This window comes from Pseudochaenichthys georgianus, chromosome 4 (assembly GCF_902827115.2).
Source record: "Pseudochaenichthys georgianus chromosome 4, fPseGeo1.2, whole genome shotgun sequence".
In the NCBI taxonomy this organism is placed as follows: domain Eukaryota; kingdom Metazoa; phylum Chordata; class Actinopteri; order Perciformes; family Channichthyidae; genus Pseudochaenichthys; species Pseudochaenichthys georgianus.
The window spans coordinates 6,904,946-6,923,731 of NC_047506.1; the positions used below are offsets into that span (position 1 = coordinate 6,904,946).

An 18,786-nucleotide genomic window follows, 5' to 3' on the forward strand; every position below is an offset into this window, starting at 1 on the left:
TACATTACATTTTTAGACTGGAACTGATGGCTCTGTCTGAACACACACAGAAACACTTAAAGGGCACCAACATATAAATCCAAAAAGAAGCTAAAAATGCATCGATATCTCCCTCCCTGGCTTTTGTTTATTCCCTGAATAACAGCGGTCTGATGACACACGTTCAGAATAAGAATCAGAAGATTTGTATTGTCATTATACTCAGGTACAACCGCAGGCAGCTAACCAATCAGAGCAGAGGCTGAAAAGAAGTGCTGCAGTATGAGAAAAATAAATATCTTTCAGAGCAGTAGAGGCATAAAATACAAATATGAACCTGAAATGAGAATTATAGGGAGCCTTTAATCTTCAACATCTGTATGATTACTGCCTGACAATGGTCACAGTAGCACCATACTGTCTGTCAAATGCTAATGACATGTGCTTAAGACATGTGTATTACAACTGTGAGGAAACCTTATAGGGTCACAGACATAATGAGGCCAGAATCACGAGTTAATGTAGTCAAAATATAACTTAAAGAGACTACACACAGTAGTATGTGTAATGTGTTTTGCGGTCGGGCAGTGATGGATGCGTAAAGTTTAAACTCGCACACTAATGTCGCTGGTGTCTTCACATCCTCACTCTTGAGGTGATGACAGGAAGCCCTCCTAGAGCCTGCAGACCGAGCATTCACACAGGGCGCCGTGACAGCCCGCGCTTTGTTTGAGTTCTGGCTCCGTGCCCAGACTTGCCCTTGCATGATGTTGTGGACAGCAGATCGAGCGCCTGGCTGGACTTCACATCGCTCATTAGCTGCCCCGTGGCACACAGGTCAGCAACATGGGAATCCAGGCTCAGGCCCAGATGGACTGCAGGACTCCTCATCTGCACACTATCACTCACAGTAATCAATAGAGCCACACAATACAAATGAAGGTAGAAAAACATTTGTTTCGACTTGGAAATGTATCAGTATCTCTCGGTAGTCTGTTGTTGGGATGCAAGTGGTGAGTGTAATTATGGAGTGTATTTAACTGAAGAGGTGGAGCGTACATCTCAGTGGAAGGCCTGTATCAGCGAGAGCAGATGGTGCAAAAAACACAATAATACAAAGATTAATTTGCGTCGTCAGAGGCCAAGATTCAGGCATAGATGTGTCCAGAGGTGGAACAATATAAATAACACATTGTTATTAATGTTAAAGGCTGTTTTATTTGACTTGGCAGCCGGGAGTAACTGCGCTGCTAAAAGTGAAGCACAATGAAAAGCTTGTTGCTTTAATAATGAAAGAGGCTTGTGTTGCTTCAGGCAAATTAATCATTGTCCTCGTCACCCGGCAAAATGTGCATGTCAAGTAAAGAAAGCAGCAATTAAAGGCGACTCACACCGACTATACCTCATTAACACCAAACAGGCATGTTGACGATATTTCCCCTGTGTATAAACAACATGCCATTCTCTGATCCAGCCGTGCTTCGTGGATCAAAAAGCTCAACATCTTTATTGATTGAAAAATGAGCGCTCCAGCAATTGATATTATTTGTATTTTATTTTTTGTGTATTCATAGTTTTTCTGTATCGGGGCAATTATAAACCAATGCCACACTTTACAGCATTTATAGCCCAAGCTAATTTGCAATGCCTGTCTCAAGGACGGTACAAAACACCAACCCGATACGCACTTTAAAGACACATAACTCAGCAAGAAAGGGCAGAAAAAACGTTACATGACACTAACTGATAAAAAAAAGCAACATAATACAAGAAGCACAGATCATTCTCGACAACATGACTGGCCCTTACTTATTTCATGTAGCCTGGAAATAAACAGCAGCGCATTGTAAGTGAAATGTGTCTCAACAATATTTGTTTACAGTCATAGCTTTGCAGTAATGTCAGAGCAGTCTGTTCCGATGAGTGTGAGAGAGAGACACAACACAAAGATGACCTGCAGCTGTCACTTTGTTAAAGCACTGGATGAATAGTTGATGACGTGACGTTGTGTAATTTAATATATTTGGATTTGCTCTTTATACTAAGGGCTGTTTATTCTGCTGCTCCAGAGGTCTTCCTGCAGCTTACTGTATGTTCCTTCCTTCACCTCCTCCTCCTCCTCACTCCTCGCCTAGCTCACTTAATTTCTGCCAACATCAGCTTTATTGAGGCATGAATGTGTGACTGATTCTCACCTGCACCTCCATTTGCTGGCTCAGCTTGTTCGGGGCTAAAAGCATCCCACTTGGATAATCCCAGTTGTTGTGTATTATCCTTGAGCTGCGGACATATTTGTGTAATATTACATTTCATTTTCCCACCAGTTCTGTTTGGGCTGGGTCAAACGTTCAGGACCTACAATGGCAGAGGCCAGATGGATTCAGTCTTTTAACAAAGTTTAATAAAAAGGAGCAACTAAAAAACAATCCACAAAATGAAGGTGGATCAAGTTCACGCCGGTGGCGGCGGCGGCAGGACTCGAGCAGACACTGGAAAAACAGAGGAAAAAACAAGGTTACTCTTCAACAAAAACAGCAAGAGAAAATCACACTAAGCTAGGATACTACGACGTTCAGCTCTACCGAGTGAGACGGAATTATCTGGCACTGGAGTGTGAACATGACCAGGGTTTTATGGAGGAGTTGATTAGATGAGTACAGGTGCTCCGCATTGTGAACCAGCTGAGCCTTCTAACGATCACCACACTGCACAGGAGAGAGAGAAGAGAGAGAGAGAGAGAGAGAGAGAGGGGAGGAGGAGAAAGCAAAACACCTAAACCATAACCAGTTCAACCTTGTATGGGTTATTTTTGTTTCTCTTCATTGTGATAACACATTTTAAACAGGCCCTATTATGCTTTTTGGGGTTTTCCTTTTCCTCTACTATAGTATATGGGTTTTTGTGCATGTCAATGGTCTGTAAAGGCTAATATCCCAGTGTTCCCTCCAGAGGGAGACATACATACAGTACTTCTGTTACATAATGACAGCACTATGCTACACCCATATTGGTTAGCGCTCCAACACATTCCACATGATAGGCCAAGGGGCGGGACATCTCTTAGCGGTTGCCCAATCACAACGCCGTCCAGCTAACCAATCAGAGCAGACTGGGGTCTGGTTTCAGACAGAGGGTGAAAAGAGGTACTGCAGGCAGTATGATAAAAATAAAGACCTTTTTGAACATTAAAGCATGGAGACATGTTACAGTCGAGGCACACAATACAAATGTGAACCTGAAAGTAGCATGATAGGGCCCCTTTAAGCTTGGACTCTCCCTCCTTTCTATAAGATATCTTTCCCTCACATGCTCTTACATATATATACTCATCCCTATATTCATTTTAAAATTAAACATTCATTTAAATTAACTATGACTGTGTTATAAATGATTTCTGGAATTTAATTAGCTAACCTAGCAGGGGAATTACTCTCATCCACAGGGTTTCGTTTCGTCCCGAAGCCTTGACTTAATTAACAAATGCATACGGTGCCTGAGCCGGGCGTTTACTATGTGCGGCATTATACCTGCTATTTTCATATTGCCAGGCAACAATCAATTATTTAACATTTCATTGAAGCCGCCTGCATGGCTCCGGATCTGTGGAGCTCGGCTCACCCTCCCGCTGTCAGCTGCAGACTTATGTAGTTATGCAGAGGAAAAAACTAAACACTATTTGTTCTGCATCTGTTTAATCAGAGATCTGTCACAAATGTGTCCTTGTGTCGCTCTCGGTTCTTCTCCCTGCTGTCGCTGTGGGTGTTTATATGCCCTGTGTGTCTCTGACATTGGCAGGAAGCTGCTGGGGTTATTCATGTGACGCAGTGATGTGTGCAGAGTTTGAGAGATATTCCCAAGTCCCTTTTGGGAGGCATTGACCCTCAGCGGCAGAGGGACTGTCCCTCAAGTGCAGCGACGACCTCCCTCTGTAGCACGAGTCGACTGACATTGACCCAGAAGCATGCAGTCTGTTTTTATTCCACTATTTCATGCATGTGTTGTAGTAGAACATAGAAAGTGTGGGCAGTTCAGATTTCATCCTTGAGGGGTTGAACATTTTCATTTCCCATCCCTGCAGGCGCGACTGCAGCAGGGAAGTGAAATGTGAAAGTTGGTTTGAACGATTTCTCTGCTCGCTCTCTGTTGCTAAATCTATTACTTCAATGGATTTATTTCTAAATTAGTTTTGGTTATTCGCGGTTGCCCAACTCAATTAAAATTGAGCAAGAGGAGAGCGTCCTCAGATAAGTTAATTTGCATGGCTTTCACTCGAGATTGTGGTTCCATAAAAAGATTTGAATGCTCTTTTTAGGGTATAGGTATCAAAATCATAACAGAGCTGAACTGGTGCTTTCAGTGACGCCATTGAAGATATGTATTTATTTTGTTGTGAGTCGTACCTGGTCAGATCAGATTTATTTGTATTTCCAGTCATTTTCAATCTGCACAATGCATCTTTTTAAATATCAATATAAGAAGAGGAGAGAGGTTAGTATACTGTGCTACTTTATCATTTCAAAATAGTCAGTTGTTGTGGGGAGTATCTAACCAAGTGGAATCAGCTCTGGATGTAATGCAGGAAAGGAGACCAGGTTTTATGGAAGGAGGTGAGATTGTCATTTAGGGTTGAAGAAAGTTTTTGCCAGGTTTGAATGATCTGTCTTTCTCACATGTTGGGCAGACATCTCTTTAGGGCCGGAATGGACAAAAAGATTATGGCAATAACCAGTAACTCTTTCAAATAACATATGGACGTGCACATATTGTATTCCTCTGAAATAAACTGTCTTTAAGGCCTTACAATGTGCATGTTTTCATTATGTGTGCTCAGTGTTACACAGGCCTCTGGTCATGTTTCTCCTTCTTGTAAATTAGGACCTCCAAATGATGATTTTTACTCCATACCTCGGAGATATACACTCATCAAAACTCTGCTTTTCGTGTAAAGCAGAGGTCAGAACACCACAGGGTGCCTTTGAGAAGATGTTCAGACTCCACAGCACTGAAAGTAAGTGTTGTGGAGTTAATGATTAATGATCACGCTTATTCCCAGTGGAAACAATTAAACTGCGTTCCTTTCTAGTTTTGTCCGTGCTGATCTGCAAAACAGTCTGACATAATGTAAGAAGTCAGAATCTGCTCGAGGCCCCCTGCAGTCTCTGGTTCCTGTTTATGTAAACACTGAAAGAAAATATAGTGTACACGTACACGTACATGTACGCACACACACACACACACACACACACACACACACACACACACACACACACACACACACACACACACACACACACACACACACACACACACACACACACACACACACACACACACACACACACACACACACACACACACACACACACACACACACACACACACACACACACACACACACACACACACACACACACACACACACACACACACACACTTCAGCCAGAGAGAGCCGTGTAGTCTATTGACTCGAGCAAATATGCTCTCCTGCCCACATCCAAAATAAGTTGTCTGTCTATAGTCTCCAGAGCTCCTCCAAGCTGCCTCTCTTCCTCCTTCTCTCAGAGTCCCACTGGGTGCAGCTTAGCCTCGCCCTTTTGCTCTCTATCTCTCTTTATTCCCCTCATCCTTCATCCTTCCCTCTTTCCCCACAGATCAGTCTCCTTTCCTCTCAGTCCTTCTTCTCTCTGCTCACACATTTCTCCTCTCCCTCTGGGTCTTTGGACTCCCTGTAGACCTCCATCCTCCCCGCCCCTCCTCTCAAAGTCACCGCTAATCCAGTCCCTCGTCTTCTCTATATCACTTTGTTTTTCTTAATGCTTCGGCAGAGCTCTTGGTGAGTCACCAACCTTTGTCCGAGCCGGCGGGTGAGGGACTGTCCAGCCTACACACACAATAATATGTCAAGCAAACACTGAAGCACCAGCATATTACTCATCCTGCCTCTGCCTGGCTGCAGCATGGGAATCCTCACGCAAAGTTATCACATCATATTAAGAAGAAACATTTCAAAAAGCCCACACACACACACACACACACACACACACACACACACACACACACACACACACACACACACACACACACACACACACACACACACACACACACACACACACACACACACACACACACACACACACACACACACACACACACACACACACACACACACACACACACACACACACACACACACACACACACACACACACACACACACACACTTCAGCCAGAGAGAGCCGTGTAATTGAGGAGACACTCCAGTGATAAGCATATCAAGCCACAGGCTGAATTAAATGAAAGTTACATTTAGCAGAGACCTTAATAAAACATTTTTGAATGCATCATGTCTCTAGCTTGTGTGTTACATTTCTTAAATGCTTCATTTGGTTTTGGCTTGTTTGGCGTTGTCACTTAATTTCTGTCCATGTTTTCCTAATCGCTCCACAGATAGCACAGAGGAGAAATCAGCAGTTTACCGCACCAGCTGAGACAGGTGTGTGTGTGTGTGTGTGTGTGTGTGTGTGTGTGTGTGTGTGTGTGTGTGTGTGTGTGTGTGTGTGTGTGTGTGTGTGTGTGTGTGTGTGTGTGTGTGTGTGTGTGTGTGTGTGTGTGTGTGTGTGTGTGTGTGTGTGTGTGTGTGTGTGTGTGTGTGTGTGTGTGTACATTCATGCTTGTGGTGTGATGAATGCACTTGCTGCCGGAATATGTCTGCACTGTCCGCGAACACATGTGCCACCTCTGAGCTCGTCTCACCCGCAGGGAGTCCAAGACGAGCTGAGCAGCAGCGATTACTCACGCAGCCTTTTTCACGATTGCAGTTCAATGTAACACGGTGGTTGCATGCCTACTCACGCACAGACACACACTCACGAACACACTCATTTTCTGTAAATTGTACGATGCTCTTCTTGACAGTGGTTCACAGCTGCAGCAGTCTGGCCGGTCCAACAGGCAGATGGGCTCCGCACAGCACTCAGTGTGAGGCTGCAGGACACACTCCTGAACACACACTCTTGAACACAGACTCCTGAACACGCACTGGTGTGCATGCAAAGCAGGTAGGACACACATGGACACACAACAATTTGATGCCTCATTGCACACCAACTTAATAATATAATGGCATGTTGGACGAGGTCAAATAAACATTATTGTTGTTTAATTATAATGAGCTGCAGCACAATAACCATGCATGATAACCAGTGTATTCTGTAGTTAAGAAAGTGGCCGCTTAAATGTAGTGGAAAGATGAGGAAAGATAAAGGAATGTGGGATGATAAACAAAATATGAAATACATTCAGATTTTCTTTCTCTGTTTCTAGCCAGGCATTTGATGGCAACAGATTACATTTGAAAACAGATTCATTGTTATTTTATCTTATCATATGCTTACCTTTCTTTTCTTTTGTATACCCTGTAACCATATCATTTCTCAAAATGAAAACAGAAATCATTCATGTCCCCCTCAAGAGAAATTATAACACATTCTAGGGCTGCTCGATTATGGCAAAAATCATAATCAGGATTATTTTGGTCAATAATTGATTTCACGATTATTAAATACGATTAGTCATTGACTTTGAAAACATCCATTTATTGAACTTTAAAACAAATACATATAATAATTTGAACAGTATCTTTTTAACTGTTGATTACCCTGAACGTATAATTCAACTGAAAACCAAAAATACATACATACAAAGATACATTTATATTTAAATTAAATACATAATATCAAAAATAATAAATACCAATAAACAAAATCAACAAATATTTTGGAGCGCACTTCCACAAGCTACTAAACATATATTAATATGGTCTAATATAAATTAGATCAAATATGTTGTCACAACCAAGCAAAGCAAAATAATCGTTTTTTTGATTATGTTGTTTTCGTAATTGTGGCAGGCCAAAATCGTAATTGCGATGAAAATACGATTAATTGCACAGCCCTAACACATTCTCTAACTTTGATGAGCATCTAACTTTTCATCTACAGTAGTGTGAACATTTCAGCTTGTCAAATGCTTTGACCAAATGCCAGCAAAACTAGTGATAATCCTATAATCCTATCAACTGCAGCTTCACATTGTGTTTAGATTAGATTAGATTAGATTACTTTATTGTCATTACAAAATGCAAGAACAGTGTAACAAAATTAAGGAGGAAAAACAGTCAGTTATATACACAATTTATCACTAGTATGTACAAAATAAATTATACGAAAATAAACGTAAATAGATGGGAAATGTATAAATAAGAATAAATACACAGATAATAATAAATACAGTGAATACAGTACTGTATAATTGCGCTTCAGCACAGCACACGACAACAACTAGGCAGTATGGGACAGCGTAGGGTTCATTGTCAGCAGTCTGACTGATGAAGGGAAGAAGCTGTGCGTAGTCCTGTTGGTTCTACCCGGGAGGCTACGGTAGCGTGTCCCAGAGCGGGTGCCACGTAGGGGGATAAACAGTGTATGGTTGGGGTGGGAAGAGTCTCTGATGATGTTTTGTGCCCTTCGCAGGCACCGCTTTTCATAGACTGAGGCTATGGAGGGGAGTGGCATCTTGATGATGCGTTGTGCGATCTTCACCACCCTCTGCAGTGATTTCTTGTCCTTGACCGTGCAGTTACCGTACCATACTGATATGCAGGTAGAGAGAATGCTCTCGATGGTGCAACGGTAGAAGTTCATTAGCACCTGGGAGGATAGGGCTGAGGTGTTGGTGGTCCAGGAGAGGTCCTCCGAATTGTGGACTCCCAGGAACTTGAAGCTGGTGACCCGCTCAACCTCTTCTCCACTAAGATGGACTGGGGAGTGCGTGCCGTCTTTGTTCCTTCTGAAGTCCACAATGACCTCTTTCGTCTTCTTGGTGTTGAGAGCCAGGTTGTTGTTAGCGCACCACTCTGCCAGATGCTCAACCTCTTCCCTGTATGCCGTATCGTCATTGTTGCTGACCAGCCCGACCACTGTGGTGTCGTCTGCAAACTTAACAATGGTGTTTGAGCCATGTACAGGTTTACATTGATAAGCGAATATTAGCTTTCCATTATGGTGGACTCTGGACTGCTCACCATCCTAATCCTCCTTGACCTCACAGCTGCCTTTGACACCATCTCACACACACTGCTTATCGGGCGTTTGGCGGACATCGGGATCACTGGTACTGCACTCTCATGGTTTTCGTCCTACCTCACAGACAGGGAACAATATGTCCGTCTCAGCACCCACCGGTCAAGCTGCTCCACTGTCTCACATGGTGTTCCTCAGGGGTCAGTATTGGGTCCACTCCTGTTTATTGTCTACCTGCTCCCCCTTGGCACTATCCTCCGTCATCATGATGTCCATTTCCACTGTTACGCCGACGATACCCAGGTCTACATTTCCAGCAAACCCAACACTGCCCTCCCCCCAACCTCTCTCACCAACTGCCTCCAGGACATCAGGAGCTGGATGAGCAGGAACCTCCTAAAACTCAACGGCAGCAAAACCGAAGCCCAGCTGGTTGGCACCAAAACCACCCTCTCCAAAACCTCATCCTCCCCTGCCTCCAACCTCATCATTGATGGCCACTCCACCCCCTTCTCTGGCCAAGTTAAGAGCCTTGGTGTCATCCTGGACAGCTCCCTCTCATTTTCACCTCACATAAATAACATCACCCGGACTGCCTTCTTCCACATACGCAACATCTCCAGACTCCGCCCATCCCTTTCTCAATCGAACACTGAAGTCCTGGTCAATGCATTTGTCACGTCCCGCATCGACTACTGTAACGCCATCCTCTCAGGCATACCCACCAAGCTCATCAATAAACTACAAATCATACAGAACTCCGCAGCCCGGATCATCACCGGCACCAAGGCCTCCGAACACATCACCCCCATCCTCATCCAACTCCAATGGCTCCCTGTTCAATCCCGTATCAACTTCAAAAACCTACTGCTCACTTACAAAGCCCTACATAACCTGGCCCCCCCCTATCTGGCTGACCTTCTTCAGGAGTACACCCCCTCTCGCTCCCTCCGCTCCTCCTCTGCTGGTCTGCTGACCGTCCCCACCCCACGCCTCGTCACCATGGGTGCTCGGGCTTTTAGCTGCACTGCTCCCAGACTCTGGAACTCCCTCCCCCCGCACATCCGACAGTCAGACACAATCACCTTATTCAAATCCCAATTAAAAACCCACCTGTTCAAATCTGCTTACTCACTGTAGTGCTCCCCATTATATGTTTCATTTGTGTCCACTTGACTGTCTCCTCCATGATTTCCTGTTTGTGTTTTTATCTTGTTCTGTTGCCTATTAGCTTTTATCTTATTTATTTTTTATTTAGTTATTTTTTTTATTTTTATTTTTAAATTGTACGGTGTCCTTGGGTGTCATGAAAGGCGCCTAAAATGTATTATTATTATTATTATGGTAAATTGAGGTGCTGCACATTAACAATAAACCTGCCTCACAGAGCTGCTAGTATGGCTGTCGATTTCTCGGTTTTGTTTATTGGGAAAAAATAGATATTTAGGCGTGTAAAAGCTGCTCAAATTTAACAAGTTAAAGGGGGTACCTTATATTTAGCTATAACTGCTTGCACCTTATAGACATTGCTTCATGATTAAAGGCAACTGGCCAAACAGTTGGGATTCAACAAACCAAATACTTGCATATCTTAATCTTAAGGGTTATTTTAGCCATAGTGTCAAAATTGTTCTACCACAGAATAGCTTGTGTTCAAATACTGTCTGTAACTTTCTCTGAAGTTTGTCAGAATTACGTTTAATGAAATGTAAAATCCCACTGCTGTGTATCTTTGTCCTTCATTTACGGAAATCTGCAGCGTTCCTCCTTGTTGTGCGTTTAGTTTTGAGTGAGTGGGTGTGCATTAATGGTCCAAATGGCTTTAAGTTGCCCAAGGCCATTAGTTTGTTTTTTGTCTCGTTTGAGTGGGTGAGTCTGAGAGATACTGTAAAACTGTCAGAGGGGTTCAGTCAGTATTTACTAATGGCCCTTCAGTAAATGTGCTGTGGTTGTTGATGTTTTAAGAGCAATAATACTGTAGTATTTACTGATTTGTGGAGCTCATGTTTGTTTTCCAGCTTTGACTGTGTGTTAAAGTGTTGATGCTTACTTTAGAGGCTGTGAAGTGTTACATGTCTGTCACTAAGTGCTGATAATGGTTTACTTTTTACTACTGTAGTTTTCTTTCTTTTTACGACTCACTTCCAAAGTCTTTTGCTAGTTAGTTATTCAAGCTGACAGACACTGTACTGCTGATTATAATTCAACTAAATATGACTCCCTTTTGCAGCTGCCCTATCGATTGTGATTTATTTGAGTTGCAGCTTAAAGTGCTGGTTCGCTAGTCGCAAACACTGTAAGACTGATGTTGTGCATAGAAGATTTTTACTAACCCAACAAACTGCTGTGGACTCAAATGATAACCCTTTTATTGAGACAGTGTTTCAGCAAAGTAACAGTTTATTTGACAATCCATTCCTATGATGTGTCTGCCTGTATACAAGGAAGACATCAACACCGAATCAGAAGATCCAGTAAGAATACAAGTGTCCTATATAATATTCACATACAGGTATGCAACATTTAGAAATGCACTTATCCACTCAGATGCATCTTTGATCTGTAAATGGAAGAGTTGAGTAAACTCCTTTAGAAACACACTTGCTCTTTGCAAAATTACAAAACTGTAACTTAATGTTAAAATATTAAATTAATTTAGATCTCTGCCTGAGTGCTACCATGTTTCAATCACAGCACTTTGGCTTTTTGTTCAGCCTCTCACACCCACACAGAGAGAGCAAGCATAAGCAGTACGTATAATTTGACAAATTACTATCGAGCCCTGGAGTTAATGCACTGCCTTTTCGACCTGAACAGTAGGCAGGTACATTGCCTTCATGTTTTATGTATAATGTATTTATCAACACCCGCCCCCTCAATTCTCCTGCAGAAAACCCATGAAAATATTACACAAGAAACCCAGAGCAGACTTGGTTTCACTGCTTTCCTCAGGTATGAAGCATGGTGATTATTACTCTGCTGTGTTGTTATTGTGAAACTACTGCAGAGCTACAACACCAACATTGTGTCCTCCATCTCACAGCAAAGCTTCTACCTTGAAATGGTTGAGGGGGAAATGGCATTCATGTGAAGGTCATCGTAACACTGGATATTGCAGAACAGCAGCTTGGGCGAAAGTTAACAAAACCAGTGGCAAAATTGAGATTCTGTAAAAAACAATCATTCAAATGAAGAGACCACATGCACAGAGACTGCAGCATGCTCCATTGTCTCTTTGAGGACCACACCACAGACCTCAGATCAGATGAAACATGGCACAGCCTCCATCTTCACCTGGATATGACACTCCTGCACGGCCTCAGGCGCTGATTTATGCTCTGAAAAAAATAAGTGGCAGAGAAATGTAAAAGATGTGTGAGGATGCCTGGAGGAAGAGCGTGAGTCTTCCCGTCCTTGTCGGCGTCTGAGCCCATTAAAGAGACTAGCACTTAAGTTAAGAATGAGTGGTGTGGGAATAGTGCCCATATATTCTTTAGTTCACACCTACTTAATAAGGTAATGTAGTCATATTGACTGTCTTTGTAGGCTGTGGTGTATTTTATAATTGTTATGTAGTCGATAATAAAGCCAATATTCTGAATGTATATTTTTTCTTGTATGATAACTTAATTTTGAATCATTTTTGGGGATTCACAAATGTCCTATTGGTTCAAACTGAAAATGTCCTTTAATAATAATTTAGCAGATAACCTGGATGTTTAAAACAAAATCGTAAAACTTTTTCGTCCAAATATATCCTGAGATGCCATTCCCACAGAGATTTAAAGGGCAAGAGCTTCTTCCTCACCATTAAATGAAATTCAATCCACCCTGAACGACCTAAAACTGTTTCAACCACCTGACACAGCTCACCACCCTCTCTCAATTTTCACTGGCGTAAGAGCAGCTGTCGCTCAGTTTGTGGAGTTGGAGGATCTACGGCTCCATCTTTGTGTACTTGAGCAAAACACAGAACCCCAAATTGTACCCGCTGTGTGGGTTTCATTGATCCAAAAAAGTAAGCTACATTTATATAAAATAATATTCAATCATTATTTCCATGTATTGAGATGTCTTTTCAATGCTAGTTTTGTAAAGTTTTGTAACTTTGGGAATACAGTAAACTGAATTGATCCAGGCAGGTCGAGGAGAAAGTCTGTTCAACACTTCCTCTCAACTCTGTGGAGCTCTTAGTATCTTTCGGGTCATTGATTTTGGTTTTACAACCCACAACTTTTCTATTTTGGTTCACTCTGAGCTGCAGGCTACCGATTTCAATGAAAAAAAATAAAAACTTTGTATGGTTTCTGCTTGTAGCTCAATTGTGGTATGTGTAGTATTGACCAATCAATTTTAAGCTGGCTTTTTTTGTATGCAGGTAAACATCCAGTTAGGAGTTCAGAAATGAAATCTTGTAACTCAACTCAAAAATAAAAAATAAAATATATATGTTAGTAATTTAGTTTTTGGGAGAAGGGGTGGGATTAAATAAGTGTAAACTTCTTCCCACCCCTTTTTGGATGTGTAATTAAGTATATTATTTGTTTATACATAATTTAGAATCAGCAATATATTTGTATATCAATTTGACACTTTTACATTTTGTATTTTACAATAATTCCCATGTTAAATGTTTGTATTATTGTTTTACACATTAGAAATAAATCGAATCAAATCAAAAAGCCTTATTATCAGGTGTTTTCGAGGGCTGGTGTAAAGTATTTTAAAGGGATATATTCTCAAAAATGAAATGTGATTCTAAAATCACCTGAAACTAAGAATCGTTGTGTTTTTGGATTTACATTAGGAGTGGGTCCTCTTCACTGAGTCCAGAATGGACAAACCAAACACATGTGCTCTAGACCTCTACATTTTTTGCTGAATGCCACTGTAGTTTTTTACAGTTTTTTACACTGTTAACTGTGCAGCCTGTCCTCCGACAAAAAACGACCATATAGGCCGATTGTTCATGCCCTTATTACAACCCAGAGACACGTTTTAAAGTGTATGTTGTTTCTTACACGACCACTAGAGGTGCTCTAGTGGTCGTGTAAGAAACAACATGCTCCCGGCCCGTTCATTGCAAACGCTCTGGAAAATCCTAAATTGTGGAATAGTTTGGCCATTAAAATGCTTTTTGATTCGATTTCTGGCGAGAAGTGTATATTGTACTCTTAGAATCCACATCCAGTCGATGTGTAGGATCTATAGTTTGATAGATATTACAAAGATGATTTGAGGTCTCACCTGGATAATGTGTATGCAGCTTCCATGTAAAGTTAGCGTGGGTGAAAACAGTTTTTCCGGTCTCGAAGTTTTCATAATAAAACCGGATATATTCCCCTCACTGTCAAATGATTACACAGTGATATCTGCATTACTCATCCACTAAAAAACATCAGTTTATCCTTGTTAATTACACAATATTGATTGGTTTAAATTGTGTACAATGCTTTTGTGTTTTTAACCTTCGATTCATGTTTTTTTTTTTATGAAACCCGCCGCTGCTGCGTCTGTAAAGCCGGTGTGTCCTTGGGCAAGACACTTCACCTGAACTTGCTCCTGTGGGTATTGTCCACAGTATCTGACCATTGCATGTATGATATATGTGTAATGTGTGTATATGTAAAAGCACATTTATAAAATCAAGTCACCGAATGCAAGTAGTTGCCTTAGCTTATTTTGTTATGAGATGTGAATCACTGTTCAATTTAGTTGATGTAAAAATCGTTTGGTTTCTTTTACATTAAAAACAAGTTACAATTTTCAAAAGGTCTTGTGTTTTCTTCGGGGGGAGGCCCTTTTCCAGTTTAGAGCAATAGCCCCTCCAAATGTCTGTGCATGTCCCTGTAGCTAAGGTCAGAAGAGCTTTATTTAACAGCTTGTCTTATGTCTGTGACCCCTCCTGTTGTTCATTGATAAGCCTGAAACATGCACTTGTCAAGGTTCAGATGCACATTTATCAAATATGGCAGTAGCCATCGATCATCTTAAGATAAGATACTTTATTGATCCCAAGTTGGGAAATGCTTTTGTTACAGCAGCATACTACTTTGTTCTACAATTCAGAGGTTAACCTGGTATTTTTACTTCACTACATTTATTTTAGTTACTTTTCAGATTCTGATTAATGATGTGAATTATAAACAACCCTTAAATCAGACTTAAATTATACCTGAGTAAAATTCAGGGAAAGGTGATTGTCAAGTGCCAAAATAAACTATGCAATATATTGGATGTTAAGTACTTTGTCAGACTTCATATTTATCTGTGGATAACCCCAACATTTTTTTCTTATTCAAAAGAAGACCTTAACTTAAAGTATTCTTTAATGTTTAAATAAAGCCTTATTAGTTTGTCTGTTTCGCACATCCTCCTGTTAATATCTTTGGATGTCCTGCACTAAACTGTTTTATTGTAGAAATCACTAAAGTATCTTCTTGATATTTTATATTCTATATTTCTATGATGCCTTCTACTTTCCCCCAATTTTGTATGTAGGCTACTCTTAATATTTAAATGTTTTCATCAAATAAAACTTATTCAACAACAAAATTCAATAATGTGCTTTAACCACTAGGAGGTGCGGTTTAGACCAGTGGTCTAGTTAATAAAACATAATAATATCAAACATAATATGACTATTAACTTTATTGTGAAATTAAAACAGAACGGTAAAGGAAAATACAGTTTCAGTCTCTCGATTTGAAGCGTATGCATTGTACCATGAACCTGTATAGACCTGTAACAGTCAACTGCATGATGAGTTGGAAAGGTAGTTCAGTAAATAATATCTTTAAAAACCCTTTCTATCAGCTGTGCACCGTTATGGTGTAAATATAACCTATCTACCAATTGGATCAAATGTAAAGTCAGCCGAATTAGTTTTGATACTGCAAGGAGACGTATTGTGTGAAAAGAAATGGAAGATGTTGTTTAATTGCTAATATATTTATGATCCACGTCACGTATTCAGTTTTGGCGGCATTTCTTACAGTTTGTCAAAAGGTCTTCTGATCAGGGCTCTATAAATAAATATCTACGGAAGATATGTAATATGTAATGCAGCCGAATTACAATGCCGTTATGTGATGACTTCCAAAGAGAAAAGCAAGAACACTCGGAATAAAGTATTATTTTATTTGAAAAAAATGTTTTTCCGATTTCATATCGCATAAACACCATATCCCGACATGCATTGCGGCTAAAACAATCGATGTTTTAGCCTATCAAAACCTCTGAAAAAAGAAAGGTGTCTCTCAGAATCGAAAGAGAAAAACCTATGGGAAAAACACAAAAGCATTGTACACAATTTAAACCAATAAATGTCGTATAATTAACAAGGTTTTATTATGAAAACTTCGAGACCAGAAATACTGTTTTCAACCCGTAACTTTACATGGAGGCTGCCGCATACCTCAAATCATCTTCGTAATATCTATCAAACTATAGATCCTACATATCGACTGGACGTGGATTCTAAAAGTACAATATACACTTCTCGCTAGAAATCTAATCAAAAAGCGTTTTAGTGGCCAAACTATCCTACAATTTAGGATTTTACAGAGAGGGTTATTTGTGAATAAACGACCACCTGTAACGTTAGTATTCAACGGGAGCACTAGAGGGCGAAAACTTAATTAAAAACGTAATTAAAGGACGTATTAAGCGCTTGAACAAACAACATATTTGGTCGTAATAAGAGCCTGAACAATCGGCCCATTTGGTCGTATGAGTTGGAGGACTTGGCTTCCCATTACTGCATTCTTGTAAAGGGAGGGGTATGCACTTGGTTGTAATCTGCTACCCTATATCGCTAGATGCTGCCCAATCCAACACACAATCTGTTCAAACATTTCCTAATATCTGTTAGGGTAGGTTTAAACAAACTCAATTCCCGCATCTCAAATTGCTGTACAGGATTACAAACGAACACTGACGGACCAAATAATTCCATCATAAGCATATGGCTATTTCAATTTAAATCCTAATACAATACCAAATCAAATGGTACTGTAGGCACATTTCTAAATGTCTCTGTATTTATTCACATATTTATTTAAGCAATCTATTTAACATTGCTTTTTCATACAGTGAGCCCCTGCAGAGTATTGTGAGTAAACCCTCCATCAGAAAGCTAAAGTGGGATTAATTTTTAAATTGAGTTCTCATCTTTCGTTTTCCCCCCACACAATGCAGCACCAAACAGCCGAGTACGAGAGAGAGAGAGAGAGAGAGAGATAAAGAGAGACTGGAGAGAGAGAGACTGGAGAGAATGAGAGAGAGAGAGAGAGAGAGAGAGAGAGAGAGAGAGAGAGAGAGAGAGAGAGAGAGAGAGAGAGAGAGAGAGAGAGAGAGAGAGAGAGAGAGAGAGACTGGAGAGAGAGCGCAGATGAGCCCCAGCCGGGTCCTCTTTCAAACACACACACGCTGACACACATGCAACGCTCTACGTCTCACACACACGTAAATGCCAGGTCACTCATACACATGCAACCCAATAACGAGAGCACCGTCAGTCCGAGCTGCATGCCGCTGTCGGTGGCAGAGCTAACCGCTTCAGCGACACACAGTGCCGGGATCCCGCGGTGAGAGGAGCCGCTGCTGCATTCCTCCCACAAAGAGGAGCGGAGAGGGACCTCATTTGGGGGGCGGTAGATAATTCAACAGCAGTGCTGGGAGGAGAGGAAGGTGAGTGAATGCAGTCCAGTACTACAGCTGCTGTTGCTGGAAGAGGAGAAAGCTCAGTGTTGGAGGAGCAACATCATCCCGCACTCAGACTCAGACAGAGCAGACGGCCAACAGTGATCTAAGCACCTCCAGGCTTGCAGATGGAAGGAGAGATGTGCAAGATCTAGTCCTGGGTGAGCCAACTTCACACTGCACGCAACCACAACCACATACACACAATCATCTGGTGGTCCACTTGATGGCACTTTTTACCACAGAGAGTTGAGAGACATGGGGTGAATCTCTCGTGTTTTTTCCCCCATGCTGCACTCTCCTCTCATCCAGATCTCAATGGTCACTTAAACATGATGACCGGCTGAGTGTAAGATTCACCCCCTGATCACTGTGACACTAGTTCACCCCCTCAGCCTCTTCTCCCTCTGTCATGGTGCAGTCCAGGCGGATCGATTTGCTCTCTAACTCAAATGAACATTTGGTCCTATTATCTCACGCCGCCCGTGCTTTTCTTTTGTCATCCACATGAGATGTTTCATCCATGCGAGCGCAGCCTCTCTGTGTGCCTGCGTGTGTGTCTTTGGTTGCCAGTTCTCAATTAGGATGTAATGATCTAAACGGGGCAGAGAGGGGAAGGCAGCCTTTGATCGATCCCTGCAGTCATCTTAGAGGCTCGGTGCCTGTTATTGCTGTGACACATCTGAGCCTCTGCCTGTGTTTGCTCAGCCTCTCTCCATCTCTGTTAGTGCCTTAACTGTCTCTCTGTTCAGTCCTTTGTGCAGTTCCAGAAATAAACTGTTTCATAAGAAAGGTCTGCAAACAGTTTTTCTTTGATCTCATTCCTCAACTGTCAGGGTGTACCACCGTCCCGGTATTCCTTGCATACATTTGCCTACATACATCGCAAAACATGTCATTAAGTGCACATTTAAATTTGGATTTGCATAGAAATAGATTTGCCTTTGTTGATAGTCACAACGATGAAGTGCTTTTCTTCATGTAGCTTTCGTGGCATTATTAGAAAGTTGACGGCAGAAAG

The 18,786-nt window shown here is 41.5% G+C and overlaps 1 protein-coding gene across 2 annotated transcripts in view; it reads left to right on the forward strand.

The window, feature by feature from the left end:
- Nucleotides 1–17,484: 17,484 nt before the first annotated feature.
- The window catches only part of lingo3a (leucine rich repeat and Ig domain containing 3a), a 36,053-nt gene continuing 34,751 nt past the window's right edge, over nucleotides 17,485–18,786 (forward strand). The window contains exon 1 of one of the 2 annotated variants that reach the window (XM_034080488.2): nucleotides 17,485–17,926. The gene's annotated coding sequence lies outside the window, so the exon portion shown is untranslated. The remainder of the gene's footprint in view (nucleotides 17,927–18,786) is intronic. The other variant, XM_034080489.2, reaches the window with a different exon arrangement.